Consider the following 7,450-nt stretch of genomic DNA (forward strand, 5'->3'; position numbering starts at 1 on the left):
GTGAGCGATTTCCGGCCGGCGGCGGACGGCGGAGGGACGGTGGTAGACGGTGGTGTTACGGTGGGTCTCTGAGGGATGGGGTGAGAGAGAGAGATGAAGGGGTGGGGGGGTAGAGGTTCGGACATATAAATATTAAACAAACCCCAGTTCCGGACCGTTAGATCAACAGAGATCAACGGTGCTGATTTGGTCTGTTAAAAACGGGGTCGTTTTGGATTGCTGGGGGGAAAGACCGGGTTCTGGGGGCGGGTCGTGGGCCAGTTTGGACGGGTATGGGAGTGGGTTTGGGGGGAACGTTTGGGCCTGGGGTTTGGAAATTAAAGATGGCCCAATCAGACTTATATGTCTATTCTTTTTTTTTTCCATTTCTTTTCAATTTCAAATCTTTTTCTTTCTTTTCTAAATAAAACCTACATTAATTCTAAACCAAAATTATCCTACCAAATTAGATTAATGTTCAAAATAATATTTACAACAACTAATTAAATACCAAATTAAAAGAAAACTGCAAGATTCGCAGCTAAATGCAAAATGCGTTATTTTTTGTGATTTTCTATTTTTGTAACACAAATAGATTACTAACTAATTTAAAAATGCCAAATTAAATCCTAAATGCAAATGCAACATATCTTTTGTATTTTTCATGAATTAAATAAAATAAACATGCACAAACAAATGCAAACAATTAACACAAAAAATGCCACAAAATTCAAAAAAATTGCAAATAATGAAAAGAAATTATATTGTTTGAATTTGGGAATAATTCATATATAGGGAAAAAATCACGTGCTCACAGCTGCCCCTCTTTCCCCGAAGACACAAAGAGTTTTCGTGCAAAGACAAGTGAGCGGAAATGAGCGATTTTTGCCCGTTTGCATATTCCGTATGAAGCATTTTTGAAAGAGTTGACCGCGCCCTGCTTCAAAGGTTGCCTACATATCCTTGGCTAAAAAGGAATCGGGTCAGTGTAGTTCGGGAAGGTTTGGTAGCTGGGACTACCAGGAGCTGTGACTTTCTGCTGTTGCTGATGCTACTGCTCACTGACCTCCTTATTACACCGTGTCAAAATAAAAAGAAGCTAGACTAAGCTTACGATCTATGAATTACAAAAGGGTCCTATCTATGTCTTCTAACTTGTTCTTGTGTTGCCTTGAACTTGTATCTTGTAATCTTCCGATGGTATTCTTGTTGTTGTTTTGCACTGTGATTGGCGATATTGTTGCCATTGTTACCCTTTGAAACATGTGTCCATTTTCCAGGTGTGCTCCTGACTGCAGACGCTTAAACAGTATTCACTTGTTCTTCAGGCGGGCTCCTGACCGCTGAAACTTGAAATATTCCCTTGTTCTCCAGGTGGGCTCCTGACTGCCAAAACTTGGGATAAATGCCTCTGTTCTCTAGGCGGGCTCCTGATTGCTAAAAACTTGAAAATAAATCCCTCTATTCTCCAGGCGGGCTCCTGACTGCTTAAAAACTTGAAAATAAATGCCTTTATTCTCCAGGCGGGCTCCTGGTTTCAAAGATAGACCAACAACAAAAGAAAAGAATTTCTGCCCCAGTTTGGTGGCCAGGCGCATCGTGTTACCAAACACTACTAAAAATTTGGAAGCCAAAAATTTGAATTGTACTTCCCTTATTTTCCAGGTGGGCGCCTGATTACTGAACTTTGAAACATATTCCCTTGTTCTCCGGGTGGGCGCCTGATTGCGACAACTTGAAATGTATTCCCTTGTTCTCCAGGTGGGCGCCTGATTGCTTAAAATGAAATGTATTCCCTTGTTCTCCAGGTGGGCGCCTGATTGCTGAAATTGAAATGTATTCCCTTGTTCTCCAGGTGGGCGCCTGATTGCGACAACTTGAAATGTATTCCCTTGTTCTCCAGGTGGGTGCCTGATTGCGACAACTTGAAATGTATTCCCTTGTTCTCNTGGAACACATTATGTGCTGGGTCCCAACATGTAACCAGTGCTCTAATAATATCTCCCCGAGGCGCAATATCGAGCAAACCGGTAAGCCCTTTCAAATGTTTCTTGACTGCATCTTGCCCTTCTCCGCCTAAATCGTTCCACCACAGACGTAACTCCAAAAGGATTTTATGCATGATTGAAAATAATTCATTTTGAGTCGTGCTCATCCTGCACATTTATTAAGGTGATTTTAATCGCTTATTTTGACCTAAAAGAGAAAAATGACACAATCCTTGTTCAAATTGCCAATTTAAACAAACAGCCGGTATTGCGGATACGGCCTTTCAGCACTTCATAAAGAAGATTTTAAGGCTGTGCCTGCCAACCGTTAAAAATGACTCAGGGTGGCCATTCTTGCAAAAACAGCCTTCCGGCGCCCTTGTGGGGACATTCGGCTTATTTAAACAAGAATGGCGTCACCCGACTTATTCATGATGAAATTAAAAATTTTGGCATTTTTGGCTATTTTTGCAAAAGGGGAGGTTGGACCCGATGAGGGTTGCCTACGTATCTCATATCCGGTGAGAATCAAACCAGCGTAGTTCGGGCAAATAAATCTAACTATTTTGAAAACAAGACTTTTTTTCATTTTTGCTGGCAAATACACTATTTCTGAAAGCAAGATTCTTTTTTATATTTTCTTTTCAGTGGCAATAAAATAAACTAATATGAAAATAAAACTCTTTTTGTTTTTCTTTTCCATTTTTCTTCTTTTTTCATTTTCAAAAATTCGGCAGCATTTCGGCACTACTTGGACATTGAGTTTTCTAATATGGGAAATTAACTCTCTACACTGCTATCTTCTCTTTTGTTTTTTTTTCCAGATATTCAAAGCCGGTCAGCATGCGAGTCCAAACAGATAAATGCACAAGTAGGATGCATCAGGATGGTCCATTATTCTGGGTACACCTGTCCTAGACGGACCCAACCCCTGTGTTGAGTCCCCTAAGTCATATGCACGTGATGCAAATAAGCGTTCCTACTAGGGATCCGGCATGAAGTCAAGTTATTCTAGGTTCAAAAACCTGGGTATGTGTTCTAGACTGTGTACCCGAGCGGACAACTCGAGTCGAGGAGGGGGCTACGTACCGGGAACCAAAAGGTCATCCGGCTTAGTAACTTGTCCGGCCTCTTTCTTATTTCAAGGTATTGACACTAACAGAATAGGGAGTCTCAACCAGTGAGCACATCCCCGGAGGTGAGAAGAGAAGGGTTTCGCCACAGTTTATATACAATCCAGATAATATCAAAACGGTAAAAAGCAACATTTTGCACATTTAGCATGAAACATGTAGGAAAATCAGATAAAACCAAATACAACAATATATCTAAGCTCGAATTCTGAACCCTGAACCAAAGTTCTGGGTTCTTGTCCCCAGCAGAGTCGCCAGAGCTGTCACACCTCCTTTTTCTACATCTACCCCGAAGGATAATGTATAAGGGAGTTTTTCCATTTAAAGTGACATTATTCGAAATGGGATTATTTATTTATTTCAGAGTCGCCACTTGGGAAAAGATTGGCTTTTGGTGTCCCAAGTCACCGATTTAATTTGAATCCCAAATCGAGGAAAATTTCGACTTCCCGATTGGAGTCTGCGAACCAGAAATTCTGAATAAGGAATTCTGTTGACCCGAGGGAAGGTGTTAGGCGCCCCCGGATCCCGTGGTTTTAGCACGGTCGCTTAAATTATTGTAAATGGCTAAAAATCCAATTTTTATACATGTTTTAACTTACGTGCTTTTTAAATTTAAACCGCTTTTATTATTTATTTTTAAAGAGAATTGCAACGTCGTGAAAATACGTCTCGAACCGCGTCACATAAATGCACCCGCGGTTTTTGACACATTTCGACTTCGTTGAGATTTGGATTTGGGTCACATAAAATGCGCACCCGAGTTTAGGAAGGTAATATTATTAAATGCCGGACCTACAGCAACTAGCGTATTATTAACTTTCCGGGAGGCCATGAAATTCGCTAAATGGCACGTCCCGAGGTCTAAAATATTTTTATATAAGTATTCAAAGAGAGCCACGCAATTCATGTATTTTTATTTGGCGCGGTGCACCTCATTTTTATTTAAGACTTTCCTAAAAGAGGCTACAATTCTCTATTAAGGGATTGCCTCTAAAGGGGCCTTAACTAATAGGCCCAAAGCTCATATCTAAACTAAATCCACAATTTGAAAGAACAAGAGTCCTTAGTATATTTGCTTCAAATCTGGCCCAGTAGAAGAAAGGCCAGAACTACCATTTCAGGGACGGCTATTTAGCCTTGGGCCTCAATGCAGGCCCAATATAAAAAAAGTAAGAAATAACTGGGCCAGGCATCCTACTCATTAGAAATCAATTTCAAATTTGTTCAGTTCACCAACATCAACTCAATTCTGACATTTGTAATCTGATCGGGTCTAAACTAATGAAACCTTACAAACAATTAGTAAAATTTGACTACAAATACAATTCACAAATACATGACTACCGGGCATGCTATTTTTGAATTCAAAAGCAAAATGCTAGAGTTAAAACTGACTTAGAGCATCAGTTACATATTTGGTTAAGCTTAAGGCTCATGCTCATTTTTTTTAGCCCGTGTTTAACCAATACTCAATTCAACCCACTAAATGAAACTGAAATTTGACTACAGATACAATTCACAATCCGATTAAAATGTTCAAATTATTCAAATCTCGACTACTGCTACTACGTATCTAACATGTGTTTAGGATATTAAAAGTCCATACAGTTCAGTGCAGTCCAGTGCAGTCCATGAAGTCCTAATTAATACATTTCAATCATTGATTAAATAGATCAACTAAACCAAAAGGCTAAGCTAAACAACATCTATCAAATAGTTCTTCATTATGCGACTTCAAATGTGTGCATACATGCTGATATGACTCCAATATCTCTTGAGTCTAAGGATATACCTGGAATTAGAACAGAAATGAAGAAGAGGTAAGTCAGCTAAGCAGTAGCTAACAGCAGCTCAAACTCAAAGCAGCTAGATCACTTTCAAATCCAAAAACACCACAGCAGACCCAGGAATGACTAGCAGCAGATTAAACACCAAAAGCAGATGAAAACCAGATATGATTGGATCAAAATACACTCGAAATCAACCAAAAATCCCTGAACTTGATCCAAACAAGGTCTAGAAGACACTCAACCATTTTTAACCTTCTGTTGCACTGAAACTTGATCTACAAATGAAATTCAAACTTGATCTAAGAGAGTCCCAAGAGAGCAGTAAATTATTCTTTTTTTTTTGGATTTTTCTACTGTTTTTGTTTTTGGTTTTTTGAACTTTTTTTTTTTGAATTTCAGACTTCAGATCTGTAAACACTTTGGGGGGGGGGGGGTGAATTTTAGGCCTCAAAACTTGTGAATCAAGGCAAATGAATGCCTATTTATAGGTGAGCTTAGGTCCAATTTCAGATTTTCCTTTTACCCCATTGGTCCCTATTTAATTCTATTTTTTATCCTTTATTTTCTGACTTGTCACACAAGTAATTACCCTAAGTTTACTGAAATATGCACTATAGTCCATCCTAGAAGGTTCTATACCCATTACAATTCCTATTCTACCCTTACTTTACTTCAACAATTACCAATCTTAATGAAACTACCCTTTTCCATGCCTAAACTACCGTTTGAATCCCCTGAAATTACTGACCAAGCTAGAATTACCTGACCCAGCCCCTTAACCTTAGTAGTAATCAAGGTTAATTACCCAAAAGAACAGAGGAATTCAGCTAAAACCAAACAAACCCTACAGTTGAACTAACTACTCAACCCATTGATCAGAAGATGGAATTTCTAACTAAATTGTTAATCCAGACTAAGCTAATTCACCAAACAAGTCAATGATTCAAACCAAATTGAACTGGAGTCGAATCATTAATGACTTACTCACTCGACCGGCAGAAAATCAAAGCAAAATTGAACCAAAACTAAAGACTAAAGTCAGCATCAANGTTCTCTTGTACAACACTCCTCCACTGAAGAAAAATCCGCTTGCCAAGCGTCGAATTGCTCTCTTTTGATCCCCTGTAGCTTGTGTCGGGTATACTCCCATCCGGAGATATTCTTTTATATCATGGAACCATGGCTCACCATCAAACTCTTCCTCCACCACATTACAATAGGCATGCTGATCTCGAACCTGAATCTGTAACGGATCCACGTAAGCCTTGTCCGGATGATGCAACATAGATGCCAAAGTGGCCAAAGCGTCGGCAACCTCATTGTGCATCCTTGGAATGTGTTTGAAATCTATTGATTGAAACTGCTGACGAAGTTCATGCAAACACTGCCGGTATGGTATGAGCTTCAAATCTCGTGTTTCCCACTCCCCCTGAATCTGGTGTACAAGAAGGTCCGAGTCACCCATGACCAAGATTTCCTGGACACCCATGTCTATGGCCAACCTCAATCCCAGGATACATGCTTCGTACTCAGCCATGTTGTTGGTGCAATAGAAACGAAGTTGAGCAGTGACGGGGTAATGTTGCCCTGTTTCAGAAATCAGTACTGCTCCTATTCCGACACCCTTGGCATTGGCAGCTCCATCAAAGAAAAGTTTCCATCCAGGATTCTCGACCTGTCCTAATTCTTCAACATGCATTATCTCCTCGTCCGGGAAGTATGTGTTCAAAGGCTCATATTCATCATCAACGGGATTCTCAGCTAGATGATCAGCCAATGCCTGTGCTTTCATTGCAGTCCGAGTCACGTAAACAATATCAAATTCCGTAAGCAGGATTTGCCATTTCGCTAGTCTCCCTGTGGGCATGGGCTTTTGAAATATATACTTCAATGGGTCTAACCGAGAGATGAGATAGGTAGTATATGCTGACAAGTAATGTTTTAACTTTTGCGCTACCCAAGTTAAAGCACAACACGTCCTCTCTAGTTGAGTGTATTTTACCTCATATGATGTGAACTTCTTGCTGAGGTAGTAAATCGCCTGCTCTTTCCTTCCTGTGATGTCATGCTTCCCCAGTACACAACCAAAAGAATTGTCCAACACAGTCAGGTAAAGGATCAAGGGCCTTCCCGGCTCTGGCGGGACCAACACAGGTGGGCTATCCAAATACTTTTTAATCTTGTCAAATGCTGCTTGACATTCGTCTGTCCATCTGACCGCAGCATCTTTCTTTAGCAGCTTGAAAATGGGCTCACAAGTAGTTGTAAGCTGGGCAATGAACCTTCTGATGTAATTCAACCTGCCAAGCAAACTCATCACATCTTTCTTGTTCCTTGGTGGCGGTAGCTCCTGGATGGCTTTAATCTTAGACGTGTCTAATTCAATACCGCGCCGACTCACTACCAATCCCAACAACTTCCCCGACGGGACTCCGAACGCACACTTTGCTGGATTAAGCTTGAGGTTGTACCTGCGGAGTCTCTGGAAGAATTTCCTCAAATCCCTAACATGGTCACATTGTTTCCTCGACTTTATGATCACGTCGTCTACATAGAC

This window comes from Nicotiana attenuata, unplaced genomic scaffold, assembly GCF_001879085.1.
Source record: "Nicotiana attenuata strain UT unplaced genomic scaffold, NIATTr2, whole genome shotgun sequence".
NCBI lineage: Eukaryota > Viridiplantae > Streptophyta > Magnoliopsida > Solanales > Solanaceae > Nicotiana > Nicotiana attenuata.